Source organism: Bombyx mandarina, chromosome 13 (genome assembly GCF_030267445.1).
Source record: "Bombyx mandarina strain Sakado chromosome 13, ASM3026744v2".
NCBI classification, from domain to species: Eukaryota; Metazoa; Arthropoda; class Insecta; order Lepidoptera; family Bombycidae; genus Bombyx; species Bombyx mandarina.
The window spans coordinates 9489856-9505757 of NC_143220.1; the positions used below are offsets into that span (position 1 = coordinate 9489856).

Sequence of the window (15902 nt, forward strand, 5' to 3'; positions counted from 1 at the left end):
AAACTATTTTTGTTGAATATCTTTCTCATTAATATAAGATTCTCATCATAAGATAATTAAAAACGAACTAACAATAATAACTTATTAAACTACGAATAACCTAAACCTGGAAGAAAGTAAAGAAAACCTCAATTTGTGTTAGTTTACGTATGTGTAATATTTTAAAACTCTGCATGGTAGTTTTTTTTCTAATGTTTAAAGTAATTTCTGGTGCAATGTAATTAAGGTAAAATTGCTCTAATTTTTTAACTATCATCGATCATGTTCCGCAGAAACTTGCTACAACTTGATTGCGTACGGTGTGTGGGCTATCCTACGAAATCTATGTTAACTATTTTAAGTTTTTATAACCATACTGGGTAGAAATATAAACTAATTATTCGTTATTGTGTAGTAGGTGAGTTTTAATGTAAATGAAATTACAAATTTTACAGCGCCCCCCTAACCCACATCAACGCCCCCCGTTTTTTCCTGGGCCCCTTAACGCCCCCCTCTAGGTTTCAAACGCCCCCAAGGGGGCGTTATCGCCCACTTTGAGAAAGACTGCTCTAGATGATCCTTTATACGATATAGGCAAACATAAAGTAACTATATATGACAGTGTTTGTTTATTGTATTAAGTATGATTCGTAGGTGATACTACATGTATGTATATGGTCGTACTATATTCTCACTCAAGCGAACACTTCAAAGGATTTTACTGAATAACCGCTTCAGAAATATCGGTAAGTAACCGCACTAAAAGGCTTGCGATACCAAACTGAGCATAGTTTTGCCGTCACGCTATTGTCACACATAATTGCACATATGGTGATTACACTACAGAGGCATATTCAGGTTTTTATTATTTATTGCCCTTGTAGATAGACGAGCATAAGGCCCATCCGATGGTGAGTGGTTACCGTCGATCATGGACGTGGCAGAGCCAAACTGCTGCCTGTCGGCCTGGAGACCCTTCCAGTTTCACCAGGACAGGTGGGCGAGCAAACGCTCAGCCAGGAGGGGTGGGATTTGCTAACAGCTGCCTCCGAGGGAGACCTAACAGCTCAAGAGCTACTGCTTCGCGAATGAATCTACTACCGGATGGGAATCCTGAGCCACTAAGAAGGTTAGGAAGGTAAGTTAGGTTGCAAGTCGGAATGAAATTTCATCGCACTCGGGTATCATAGTAGAGGGGAGCTCATTCCAAAGCCGGATGGTAACATGTGTGAGGTAAAACGTGTGTATGATGAAAGGGTGTGAAAACAGTTTAACATATTTTTATATGAAAAAAAAAACAGTCTCACGAGTTGTAGCCGAAATTTGTCGAAAAATATCGTAAGTTTTATTTTGTGTTGGATGAAATTTCTCGTTCATTGCGATTTCGTATGCATTAGATGCGAACTTGATAATAGAAAAAGAAATTTGGACCTGTTTGCAGGTTTTTTACACCGGTGCTATCGCGAACAAATCCCTCGACGCGAATACACCGCGCGTCTAAATATCTCGATCTCATATCTTTCAGGCGCTTTAAATGGTTTTTGAAGTATCTACTACTTTTTTGATGCCTTTAACTAAAACCAGAGTAAATTTTACTACAATAGCGAGACGATTACGACGTGTAAAAAAAAAACAACCTTGAGTTATAAAATATATGTTTCGGCCTTAAAAAAATATTTTCGAGAAAGAAGCATCTAGAGTTGTAGCCACTCGTGCGGACTTGCAATTGCTCATCAGCAGTCCTTAAGATTGGTGTTAGGCGATTGGTATATAGGCAAAAAGATACATGTATGTATCTTACTTACTGTTGGCAGGACCTCTTTTGAGTCAAGCACGGGTAGGTACTACCAGCCCGCCTGTTTCTGCCGTGAAGCAGTAATGCGTTTCGGTTTGAAGGGTGGAGCAGCCGTTGTAACTATACTGAGATCTTAGAACTTATATCTCAAGGTGGGTGGCGCATTTACGTTGTAGATGTCCATGGGCTCCAGTAACCACTTAACACCAGGTGGGCTGTGAGCTCGTCCACCCACCTAAGCAATAGAAAAAAGGTACCACCAGCCCGCCTGTTCCTGCCGTGAAGCAGTAATTCGTTTTGGTTTGATTTGAGACCTTAGAACTCATGTCTCAAAGTGGTTGACGGTATTTACGTTGTAGATGTCTATGGACTCCGGTAACCACTTAATACCAGGTGGGCCGTGAGCACGTCCATCCGTCTTAACAATAAAAAAATAAATAAAACAAAATATTTAAGATGATATGAAATCAGTAGCGAAAGTCTAGAAATCTAGAGGGTCTCATTCGCATTCCTGTATCGTCTGATTAACAGCCAGACACTCTTTGTTAGTATCGTCTATTTTATTGTTGGTAAAGCATATTTCATATTCACTCAGGTAGTTACCACTAGTTAATTATCACTAATCATGCATCCCGGTTCGCAGCGTGAGACAGCCGTCATGAAATGCAATTGAGACCATAACCTCACGTTCCAAGGTGAAGTTCGTTGACACGTCATCTGCAAAAGGTGCACGACGCCATAGAGTAGATAAGGTTTTTGTGTCTAATTTAAATCGCATTTTCCAAAAGAAAACGTTCTAAATACGCCCACTTGGCTCACGTTTATAAAAACGATTTAAAATAACGATTCGAGTTTATCTATGTATTTGAACGGATAATCTCCCCCACTCAAACGTATGTTTAGGAAAATTAAAAAATATATACATATCCATATTTAGATGACATCATAAATTATTTGATACGTTACAATTTTCATTATCTTGATCGATTTAATATCGTTTTGTTTAATTTTAATGGTGTATGCAAAGAGTAATGTATTGTATTTCATTTTAAGTCATTAGAACAACCTTTTTTTAGAGGAAGGATTAGTGGTGGCCTGGAATCTTTCTAGTTCCAAGACAGGGGAAAAGCAAAGACTCATCCAAGAGTGATGGGATATGGTAACGGCTGCCCGAGTGTCTCCTGAGAAGACCTAACATCTCGAGGGCAGCTGCTTCGCGAATGAATCTACTAATGGATCAGAGTCGCGACCCCCTAGGAAGATCCGGCGAGGATTTTCTCGGGTTGATGAACGAGTTAGGTTGCACCTCCGGGGTCCATAAGCCTGCTCCTAGTGTTAGAGCTGAAGGCGTCTAAAGGTAAAGCTAACGGAACTGTTGGATCCGTAAATAAGTGTCCAGGGCGTCTACGGTAACTGGCTCCACCGTTAGCAGGAATCGGGGAGTAGTCAGCGGCGGCAACGATAATATCATAACAAGTGTCGTGATCGAAGTGATCGAACTATTTAATACTGGTGGTAGAACTGATAGGTAGGTCTGAAATGGTCACTGGAGCCCACCATCAACGTAAATACAACCACCCATGTTCAGACGCGAGTTCTAAGTTTCATTTTTTTTAACAGAACAGCTGCTGCGCTACCCTTCAAACTTTAATCAACACATTACTGCTTAATGCCTTATGTGTTAGGTGTATGTTTATTTTAGTACAAGAGAAGAACGAGACGTCTTGCACTCTTGCACCAGGCAAAAGACCGGCCTTAGGGAAAACTTCACTACACGGACTGAAGCTCCAAATGCAATGAGGCAGGAGTGAGTCGATACAAAAAGAAAGGTGGTTTTTTATTTATTATTTATAACAGCTTATATGGTTGGACGAGCTGGCACCACGCGTACTTAAACATTTCTCATCCCCTAAAAGGGAAGATATATAAGACCTTAATAAGGCCTGCCGTCGTGTATGGATCAGCTTGTTGACCGCCAATTGTACTTTTTTGTGTTTAATGTATCGCACTGTTTATTTGTTTTTTGGTGTACAATAAAGAATACTCTCTCTCTCTCTCTCTCTTGTTGGACCACTAAAATGACGGATGAAATGCGATTGCATGCAGCCGAGATGTGAATGTTGCGATGGATGTGTGGAGTAACGAGAATGGATAGAATACGGAATGAATATGTTAGAGGAAGTCTGAAAGTGGGACCTGTGACAGAAAAGTTGAGAAGTGCGCGTTTGGGATGGTATGGACATGTGATGAGACGAAATGAAAATGAGGTTGGTAAGAGAGTGTTAACCGTGAATGTGGAAGGTTAAAGAGGAAGAGGTAGACCTAAGAAGAAATGAATGGATTGCGTGAAAGACGATATTATTATGTGTAAGAAGGGAGTAAGTGAAGAAATGTTATATCATAGAGGAGTATTGAAGGAGATAATATGTTGCGCCGAACCCAGGTGACTGGGAGAAGGGTAGGAGAATGATGATGATGATGAGCTGACGGTGGACTTACAGGATATCCTACCACCAGTAGCTTATTTATCAGTTACATAAATTTTTTTCATTGAATTAGTGGTACTCTTACCTAATTATGTTCTTTAACTTTAAAATATAAGGCTTGAAGACGTCGAGTTGTCGAAGTTACAGAATAGAATGGTAATTGATGGAATATATCCGCGGGCTTACAATACCTTCACAACCAGAATGTCGGTTGGTGATCGCAGTACGCTGGGCGAGAAGATATCTCTGATTTGAGGGCACCTAATTAATTGATGAATAATCGAAATTAGACCTTAAAATGGGAGATGACTGTGATGCATAGAAATGATGATTACTTGTATCTTTCTGAAGGTGGCTTCGATAATCCCACATCTAAACAATCTGTTCACTAAAAACAATTTCCACAGTTGGAGAACACTATAAACTGTATAAATTAACAAAAAAATCAAAATTTGAAGTCTCCTTTTTTAATTATCTTTTATACACCCTTTATTGTTTGATTTAGTAACCTAATATTTATTTATTGATTAAGTCTGTCTCTGACCTAATCTCGGGCTGTAAAGAGAGCCTCTTACGAAATCTAATTTTGACGAGAAAGAACTCTCTGAAACGGAGAATCGAAAATTAATTGATTGCGGAGTTCGGCTTTTAGAATGTGCTTCTAATTTGAAATAGAATGAAGCTAAAAAAGTGTAGGTTTTTTTTAAGCTAGTTCCACGGACGATTGTCAGTTATTTTTTATTTATTGACTTAGATGAAGCTTTGGAACTCATGGTTTTTTTAATGTTACGTGATTACCGAAGCCTATACAAATGGCGCAATGTTAACGTCCCTACTCTTCAAGTGGAAAACACGAACTATATAGCAGGGTAGCTTTTTTTTTAAAGTAAGATATCCATTATACGGTGATCGGCCAATGGGGAATCGGACAGAGCTATGTCGGACTACGGCTCAAAATGGAATATCCCTTGAGAATAGAGCGCGAAATGGTGCGGACTTCACGACTGCCCCGCACAACCATTAAGTAGTAATTAAGTAGTAATAATAATAATATAACTCTTTATTTGACACAACATGTGCAGAGTAAGCACATAACACAAATAATAGACGGTGACATAAATTGGCGGCCTTATCGCTGAAAGCGATCTCTTCCAGGCAACCTTGCAGGGAAAGGAATAAGCAAACTAGCATGGACGGTGCTATATCTTAATAAACTTACATAAAAATTTAGACTTACACATATACACATGTGAAAGATAAATACATACAAATAAATATTAAAAGTTACCGGAACTCATAGATATCACAACGTGAATGTCCCCACACAATTTGAAACATGAGATCAAAGTCTACTTTGTGCTCGATTATTTCAGTTACACCCTTCAAATTGAACACATCACTGCCTTAAGTTTTAAAAAGGCAGAATTTATTAAAAGAAATTATAAATAGTTATCGTTGAGGTTCATCTGTCTTCAGTTATCGCCTGGCGAATGTTTATTTTCTGTGATCTTGAACACCATCTGCTATCCGGTATTCTGGTATTAGTATAAATACCGTGGAAAGAAATTCAACATTTTCCTTACAAACAAAGTTTCGCTAGTCCTGTTTCTTAGACAAAAATAACATCAAATTTGTCAATTGTACGTATTTTGTTTATTTTATTGTATGAAATTTATTGATTGGTCATAAATTTGGTCATAAGTTCAGTAGTACCTGTAACATTAATAATACTAGAACGTGTATGAGCTTAATGATTGTAATTAAATGTTTGAAAATTGAAACCATATCTGAGTCGACTATTATCAAAGCCGGCAATCTGACTTTTGGACAATGATTGGTAAATCAGAAAAACGAATTATTGACTTTGTATTCCATTGGCAGTCACAAAACTCTTCGGAACGACATCTTAGATAAATAACAGGTTAACTATTAACCTTTATTTAATGCAGGTTTTGAACCGTATTCTTTGAAGGAGACGATTATATTCAAATCAATTTGTATTGACATATCAATAAAAAATTTTTGTCCAAATGCACAGATTGCCACCTTTGATAATAGACGACTCATCTATAGTAATATATAAATCTACAGTGGTTTTTACGGATGTTCCGTTATAACTACTGAACCTACTTACTTAATGGATAGGCTAATATTTATATGAGTTTCGGACTCCCTAATAATAATGACAATAAATAATAAAGTTAATTTTTTAATTCCCAGTGAAGCGGGCGAGTACGGCTAGTTAATATTTATTAACGGGAACACATAAGATAGGAAGGAATTGACCTGAAAATTTCACAGCAATCGACTTATACGTCCCTGACACGTGTCAGGTGGCTTAACTGTGCTGCTGTTCCTGACGTTATTTATGCAGGGTTTCACGAAATCATCGAAGCCATAACGTGGATAAACTATAAGTCTAACCTGAAAATTAGCTCACATTTTTGAGCATAAATATATGTCGAGGGAGATACAGATGGAAGGATTTTAAAAAGTGTAACGGTTATTGCTTTATTGACGATGACTCATGTTTGGGCTTCCGAAACAAAACTTCACCAGAACTTCACAATAACTGCGTATATTTCACGAGAAGCGTGACAACGTTCAGAGAGATCAGTACTGTACTACGGCTCGGACACGAATGAATTAGCGCCTTTTTTTTTTTTTTTTTTTCCTACCTAAGCTGATAGCCTTGAGAGGCTATGTCAGCGTAACCCTAACTTTAGTAGGTGAGCTCACGGGGCTCAAACCTGACGATGTTGCTAACACGAACCCTAGCAAGAGCCGTGCTTCGCAGAATCTACCACCGGATCGGAAACGCGACCCACTGAGAAGATCCGGCGAGAAACTCAGTGGGCTGTGTCTGAGAGTTAATTTACTCGTCGAGCCCTTCGTCGCAAGCGACGGGTTCGACGAGAACGGTGACCGGTGCTTGAAGTACCTAAAAGCACCGTTAGTGGATCGGGAGGATCCGAGATGACGTGTTTTGGGCGACGTCGACTGCTTTCCATTCTGTCCGCAGGATCGGGAATGTAGTTACCGGCGGCCACGATGAGAGGGTTCTCGTGTCGTGCCGCTTTATCGAAGTGGTGACCTTTATCGAAGTGGAATTAGCGCCAGACAGCACGGCCGTATTTATAGGGCTTGGTACACGTCAGCGTGTTTACAAGTTTTGACAGGACTGTTTTTAGATCAATTTCTCATCTTAACAAACACAGAGTGATTAGTTGATGACCAGATTATCCGATTATCACATTGAATCATTATTATTTTTATAATAGGTAGGTAAATAGTCATATTTGCGCCGACACGGCCATACTGACAGGCGGTGCGCGCTCTGCACCAGCCTCGTTGATTCTCGTAGGTTTTTCTTTGATTCTCATTGACCTGCAGGAATAAAAAGTTTCTCTGAGTAGCGCATCTGTTATACTACTTGCGTTACTTGTAACTATGTAGGTTTGAGACTATTAATGCGATTTGATCGTAGGTTTCTCGGAGGTTCTCGTAGATTTATTTAAGGTGTCCGGATAAGGATGTTGTTTTGGCGTACACTGTGGTAATTAAGTAGTGGGCGTACACTGTGGTACTTATGTAGTACAGAATAAAGATTGAGAAGCTTTATACAAAATTGTTATAAGTATAGGAATGCTGTACATGGAAGGTGAGCGATGATATTGAAGTGCTTGTAATGCTCCACGCTTACTCGCACGATTTATGTACTCGTGATATATCGATACAAATGCTCCACGCATAATTGCACGATTTGATTTCTCGTAGATAGGATTGATGCTGTGGCGCTGAGCGGTCTCGAACGCCGTGGTCCACAGGGGCTCTAATGGAAGTGGGAACTAGGACGATGCTGGGGCCTAGGCCTAAGTCGGTCAAAGTTAGTCAGTCATAGTCAATCATTTTGACCGTGGTCGCCAGAGGCTCTGAAAAGTAATGTTTTTTTTTTTTTTTTCTTGCCTTTTGTTTAGGCTTATGAGGGTTTGATGCTGTGGTGCTGAGCGGTCTCGTACGCCGTGGTCCACAGGGGCTCTAAAGGATTGGGAAGGTCGATGCTGTGGCCTGGGCCTTATATTTATGACCGTGGTCCACAGAGGCTCTGAAAATAAATAGCGTAATGAAGAGCTCACATGGGAATGATGCTGTGGTGCTGAGCGGTCTCGTACGCCGTGGTCCACAGGGGCTCTAAAGGATTGGGAAGGTCGATGCTGTGGCCTGGGCCTTATATTTATGACCGTGGTCCACAGAGGCTCTGAAAATAAATAGCGTAATGAAGAGCTCACATGGGAATGATGCTGTGGTGCTGAGCGGTCTCGTACGCCGTGGTCCACAGGGGCTCTAAAGGATGTAGGTAGGACGATGCTGTGGCCTAGGCCTTATGTATTATGACCGTGGTCCACAGGGGCTCTGAAATTGGTTCAAGGAAGGAAAATAGGATAGGGGTAATGTACAGGCTTACTTTTAATGATGGTCGACCCGTCAACAAAGACAAAGGCCAACGGCTGGATCTTACTGCTGATGTTGATACTGACTTTCTCATAAATTGGTAAACATTTTAAGTAACTATCAGGATAGCAGTAAGAAATATAAATCGGCGCGCGGCGGGGATGGTTAAGCGGTAGTTTCCGTTATCACTCGTGTTCGATTGAACTCAGTTTAGTCAATGAAACTTTTTGAATAATAATTATTGAAACTCAACACACACAACTTTCACAATGACAGGGTAAACCGATAGTTTCGTGCCACATACCAACAGACTGACTGACTGCCAGAGACTCATTGACTCTGACGGACGGACCGTCTGATACGGACTGGATGACTGTCTGACACGGAACGCCACGACTCTGACGTACCGCCATTTTATACTGTGGCGTTACGGAGTCTACCCTACATTTTGTGATATTTATCAAAACAGCATTTCATCATTTAAAATAATAGTCAAAACAACGTCTTAATATTACTAAAAGTCGTTAATCACGACACGGCCATTCTGACATGTCACACGTCCCTGTGTGACGCTCCTGCTAGGAAAATAACCTTCTGTAATATCAAACAGGTTTCGTCTCGGCCAATCCTGATTCATTCACGATTGAGGATTGGGATTCTTTCATTACAAACCATAACGTTAGCTTTCAACAAGATCTTTAACCTGTGTGAGTAGATAATTTAATTACCCAATTATTAGCGACACACTATACAACTGAAAAATTTCATTAATGCTCAATAAGCATTAGAAACCCGAGTCATTACAAAACTAAGTAATATTCAGTATCAATCACAAACTGTCGTTACAATCAACTCCATCTAGTGAGAGTAACTCATGCCACCTATATCAAGTGACGATAACCTTGACACCTCCATCGAGCGACGCAAATAAGTGGGACCTCCATCCGGCACCCAACTTCAACATAAAACACATCGCTCGATTTAGGTGATGTGTTCAATTACCAGTTTTATAAATGACACCGAATACTGTTCTTTACTAATCACACAAAATAGGACAACAAAAATCCTTACTTTAATCAGTTAGTTGTATCGTGGTCTTTTGATCCTACATCTACATGTCAGTTGTATCGTGGTCATTTGATCCTACATCTTCTAAATCACTAGTTTCAACAAAATCGTATTTAGGGATTGATTTTGATGAATTAAGCACACACACATAGTAAAAGCTTAGAAAATTTTCAAGTATACAGAAATAATTGATCACAATAAACTACTAGAGCAAATTAAAGAGCAGAGGATGATCAGAGCCTTGTACCACCGTAGTTTATTCATTCAACCATTTAATTAAGCATAATTAAATTATCGAAACTTCACATAAGCCTCTATCGCCACGGCTCTCCCGCCGACCAGCAATCGCAATTGCCCTCATGATGCGCATCCACAGCGTGAATCGCCCGTGTGCATCACCCGCTGACTACACACGATGGTATTTACAGACCCCGACCTCCGTCAGAGCCAAACGTGCACCGCGCACCCACGGACTACTTGAGTTGCCTCAAGAGACATCGATTTCTACCGGGCTACGACTACGTAATAGCTACTAGTACGGTCGAACACAATACGGCCGATAGAGTCTTACTAGAGTTTCCAGCACAACTTAGGCTCACTCATCTTCAATAGGATCATTGTCAAAATCAACTTCGACTGGTACATGACCTACTGATATCCTCCTCAACCTATCGTGTGCATATTTGTACGTACGCTTACCGGAAAATTTTAAATTTTCGCCTTTGTTTTATCAAATCGCGCCTTATCATAATCTTTTGTTCTCATACGCTATCTCGCGAATTTCGTCAATATCAATTTCAGTCTAAATCGCTACACATCAACGACGGTCTTGCAACCTTACCGATTAAAAGCTCGAGTGGCGATGCTTTCGTTACACGACTCATCGTGCAATTAATAGCTAGCTGAACCTCACCTACAACATCTTGCCACGATCTGGTATCGCTAGTCTACCGCTGTTAACATTGCTTTTAGGACACTCATAACGCGCTCTACCTGTCCATTAGTACGAGGGGAACCGGTTGCTCTCTGGTCTCGTCAAGGTCAATCTTGTTTTCAGTATCATTTAAAGTAAAAAGCTTTTGGGGGTATGGCACGCGAATTATTAAAAGCTCAAGAGGGCTCACCCTTTTTATACGTTGGATAGAACAATTTAAAAAATATGTGCTTCTAGCACTTCTTGTCAAGAACAATTCCATGAGCTAATTGCGAGCTTGGTCAGCAATAACGCAAGTGTGGGCTTCGAATAAGGACACACTAGATTTAAGTGCTTATTTCGCTGAATGCTCAATTTCACTGAACCGATTAAAACAACTATCGGGTAGTACATGACATTAAAATGGTTAAGCAATAAATCATCGCAAAGGATTTGTTCCGTACAGTTTTGGTCAAAACAACAGACCCTTTATGAGAACCATCGCATAAAATTCCTGAATTATGAAACTACTACTAATAGATTTCTCGACAAGAGAACATTCGGCACCAGATTCCAAATAAAAGTAAAACGACTCACCAGATTTTTCTCATTTACCAAAACACCCGATGTTACGCAGCTACCGGCACGTCGCTCTGCTGCTGCGTTGCTCGCGGCCGTCGATGACATCGCGCCATCAATTTGCCTCGGCGGCAACTCGTGGCAATGTTTTTGCTTAGATGGGTGGACTATGAACGAGCTCATAGCTCACCTGGTGCTATGTAGTTATTGGACCCACATATATCCACAACGCAAACGCGTCATCCACCCCGAGATACAAGTTCCAAGGTCTCAGCATAGCTACAACCGCTGCCCCACCATTCAAACCGAAATACACCACTGCTTCACGGCAGAAATAGGCAGGGTGACGGTACCCGTGCGGTCGATGGCACTATACGGATCACCCGTCTGGTGCCACGTCCTTACCCACTAGAACGTCGCCGCGCTGCGACGGCGGCAGCGCGCGATCGCGGTCAAAGTCATTCAAGGATACCTCACAGTCTCCTACGAGGCGGCGCGCCCTAGCGCAAGTGCAGCCGGAACGCGGGGGCTCCAGACTCGGCAGTCCGTGCTGGAGGCGTGGTCTCGTCGTTTGGTGGACCCGTCGGCCGGCCTCCGTACCGTCGAGGCGATCTGCCCGGTTCTCGCAGACTGGGTGGGCTGCGACCGCGGAAGTCTCACCTCCGGCTACCTGTGCAGACTCACAAGACATCTTACCACCAGCCACCACGCAAATTATAATTTTGCGGGTTCCACATCTACTACACGATGTTACTCCCACACTGCGGAAGTCAACCACGAACACTTGTCAAGCACGCACAAGCACACACTTCACCGGAAAAGCTGGCATCCGCCTGCGGGATCCGAACACCGCCGCATCGTCAGACATGAACGCACCGGACGCCTCATCTTACAGGTCACGACGACTTCAAACGTGTCAATTTTCTTCCCCACGAAAACTTGCTTGCTTGCTTGCCATCATGACAGATCCATTATTGCGATCGAACTTCCACTTGAGACTTGCACTTGCCTTAATTTCTTGCAACAGCTTGTTACGTGTCGTATTTCCGCTAGTAAATGCCATGTGATAAAGTTTCTTCGTGGCTCAGATCTTCCATCGAGGTAGCAGACGCTATTACACGACTTGCGTATGCTGCATTCACGCTTTTGTGGCTTACCATTGCTTAAATTGATAAGCGTCGCAGCAAGAATTTTGCATAACGAGCGAGAAATAAGTCGCAAATGCCTCCATGTGACACTTACGTATGAAATCCGCGACAATCATGATAAGGCACCGCCTTTCAGGGCCCCACTGAAGACTACAATGAGCCGTGCACCATCCAGTAGACGTTCATCGAGGTACATATCAACCGTAGTGCACCAAGCACATGGATCGGAATCTGTCTGTTCCCGAAGAATTTCTAACCCGTGATCTCAGATACCGTTACTGGTATTCTCATCTGCATCATGTTTTTCCGCTGTACTTCGAACATATTCAAACACGTCACGCCAGTGAGAGTAGAGTCCTGATCCTTCACTTCTGATGTCGAGGGAGATACAGATGGAAGGATTTTAAAAAGTGTGACGTCAGCATTGCTTTATTGACGATGACTCATGTTTGGGCTTCCGAAACAAAACTTCACCAGAACTTCACAATAACTGCGTATATTTCACGAGAAGCGTGACAACGTTCAGAGAGATCAGTACTGTACTACGGCTCGGACACGAATGAATTAGCGCCTTTTTTTTTTTTTTTTTTTTTTCCCTACCTATGCTGATAGCCTTGAGAGGCTATTTCAGCTTCACCCTAACGTTAGTAGGTGAGCTCGCGGGGCTCAACCGGAGAGTTGCTAACACTGACCCTAGCAAGAGCAGTGCTTCGCAGAATCTACCACCGGATCGGAAACGCGACCCACTGAGAAGATCCGGCGAGAAACTCAGTGGGCTGTGTCTATGGGTTAGTTCGCTCGTCGAGCCCTTCGTCGCAAGCGACGGGTTCGACGAGGACGGTGACCGGTGCTTGTGGTGCCTAAAAGCACCGTTAATGGATCAGGAGGATCCGTAATGACGTGCTTTGGGCGACGTCGACGGTTTCCCATTCGGTCTACTGGGTCGGGTATGTAATTTCCAGCGGCTACGATGAGATTCTCATGTCGTGCCGCCTTCTCAAAATGGCGCAGCGATGCCGACTGTAGATACTTACTAAAAGAGTCGAGCTCCAGGTCGTCGTGGAGATCCACATTCCTAAGGAACCAAGGCGCTCCGACGGCTATCCTGCAGAATCGTGATTGAATAACCTGAAGGGATTTCAAGTTGGTGCGGGCTGCGTGAGCGAACACTACGCTTGCATACGTCATGACGGGGCGTATACAAGTTTTGTAGAGAGTTACCTTATTGCGGAGGGAGAGTTTGCTTCGACTACAAAGCATTGGATAGAGTCGTCCTAGAATAAACGCGGCGCGGTCGCGTACCGTTTTTATATGGGGACGGAATGTCATCCCTCTGTCGAGGGTGACGCCTAGATATTTGAACTTCGAGACCCACGGAATGGGCTGGCCAAAGAGAGTGATGGGACTAACGGCGGAGGTGTTTGCGCGCCTACTACGGAGTGGGATGCTCGAAGTGATGTTCGGAGGGCGACCCCTTTTGAAGAGCACCGCTGCGCTTTTCGTGGGGTTGATGTCTATTCGCCACTTCCGGAACCACTGTCCCATGGTGGCTACTGCGATCTGGAGTCGCCGATGAAGCAGCGACATCTTCCTACACGAGTAGTAGATAGCCGTGTCATCGGCGAAGAGCGCTAGATGGGTCTCCGGAGACCGGGGTATATCATTGATATACAAACTAAATAATAACGGGGAGAGCGCGGAGCCTTGCGGGACTCCGGCGGTCAGTTGACGGGGACGAGAACGAGTTCCCTCTACTCGATATCGAAACGAACGGTTCGACAAGAAGTCTCGTATGATGAGCACGAGTCTGTCTGGCACTCCCATGTTGTACAGTTTATAAATTAAACCGTTGTGCCAGACTTTGTCGAACGCCTTCGCGATGTCGAAGAAGAGGGCGCCGGTCGGGATTTGTTTACGCCTATTTAGTCCTATCAGAATGTGCTCCGTGAGGCGGTGCACTTGTTGTACGCACGAGTGTTTAGAGCGGAATCCGAACTGTTCGTCAATGAGAATTTTGTTCGCGGTAACAAAATCCCAGAGGCGTTTCCTAAGGAGCCGTTCGTAAATTTTTCCTATCGTCGAGAGGAGACTAATCGGACGGTAACTAGAAGTTTCGTTTGTCGGTTTGCCCGGCTTATGTATACCGATAACGTCCGCTTCTTTCCACACCGCGGGAAAGATGCAGTGCGTCATAGCGGCATTTAAAATTGTAGCCAACATTGCTATCAGTTGGACTGGCAAAAATTTTAGCGCGCGGTTGTGGATGCCGTCGGAGCCGGGTGCCTTCCTAGGTTGGAGGTTGTGGATCGCGTCTCTAACTTCGTCAGTGGTAATGGGGGGTAACGCGTCCGAGGGCGGCAGGGAAGCTCTGCGCTCGACCTCCCTGTCGACTAACTTCGTGTGTTCGGGGTCCGCGTGTTGAGTGCTGGTGGTGCACTGCTCTTGCAGTGCATCGGCCAGCAGCTCAGCCTTGTCATCGTCATCGAATGCCGGTGGTTGGCCTGAAGGGCGTATGAGGGGAGGCATAGTAGCGGTAGTTTCGGATTTGAGAGTCCTAGCTAGTCGCCAGTATGCTTGGTGGGAGGGCGCGAGTTGTTCTAGATAACTATGCCAATTATCGTTACGCGCGTCGCTTAAGCGGGAGTGGACTTCGCGTTGTAGACGACGCATCCGAATCCGGTTTGAATGCGTGGGAAGATGATCGTAGGCCCGGATTGCCGCGTTCCTAACTCTTAAGAGATTCCTAAGATCGGGGGACAGTCTGATGCGGTGGAAGCTGTCCTCCACATCGACTTCTTTTGAAGATCTAATGATCGCGGAAGAGATGTGATCGGTAATGATGTTTATGGATTCGACGGTGTCCTCGGGGGATGGATTCGAATCCGGGCCGCAAGGGAGGATTGGCGGAGCGGCGTCGGCTAGGCACGTGCCCAGCTTATTCCAATCCACCATGGTCCTCGTAACAGTGACTGGGTTGTGAGGGCGACCGAGCTGCATAACGACAGGTCGGTGGTCTGAGTCGAGCTCTGACATTGCTTCGATGGAACGCAAGCGCAGAGTTACGTTCCTAAGCAATGCCAGGTCTATAGTGCTCGGACGGAGCGCGATGTTATACGGATAACATGTTGGAGTTGGGGGACCGACTATTTCAAAGGTGAGGTCGTCTATAAACGCGTCGAGACGCCTACCGTTGACGTTTGTACGATGGCAGTTCCACCTAGTGTGGTGGCAATTTAGATCGCCTGCCAGGATGACAGAGTCTCCCATGCCGAACAGTGACTCGATGTCACTGCTCAGAAGGGGCTTGTCCGGGGGGAGATAAACGGATGCGATGACGATCGGCTGGTGTCCCGTCAGCGAGATACGGCACACTGACGCCTCGATATGTAAGAGCGAGGGAGTATCGAGAGGGACAACGTGCAGGGCCCGTCTATAGTAAATGGCAGTCCCGCCTTTGGAGGCGGTGAGTCTGTCATTCCTAA

The 15902-nt window shown here is 43.7% G+C and overlaps 1 protein-coding gene across 7 annotated transcripts in view; it reads right to left on the reverse strand.

Annotated features, from left to right (window-relative positions):
- LOC114243997 (sensory neuron membrane protein 2) overlaps positions 1-762 on the reverse strand; it is a 50855-nt gene extending 50093 nt beyond the window's left edge. Inside the window, exon 1 of one of the 7 annotated variants that reach the window (XM_089732197.1) lies at positions 664-762. The gene's annotated coding sequence lies outside the window, so the exon portion shown is untranslated. Of the gene's footprint in view, positions 1-643 lie in introns of all 7 variants that reach the window. The other 6 variants (XM_028175673.2, XM_089732201.1, XM_089732200.1 and 3 more) reach the window with 6 other exon arrangements.
- Positions 763-15902: the final 15140 nt, after the last annotated feature.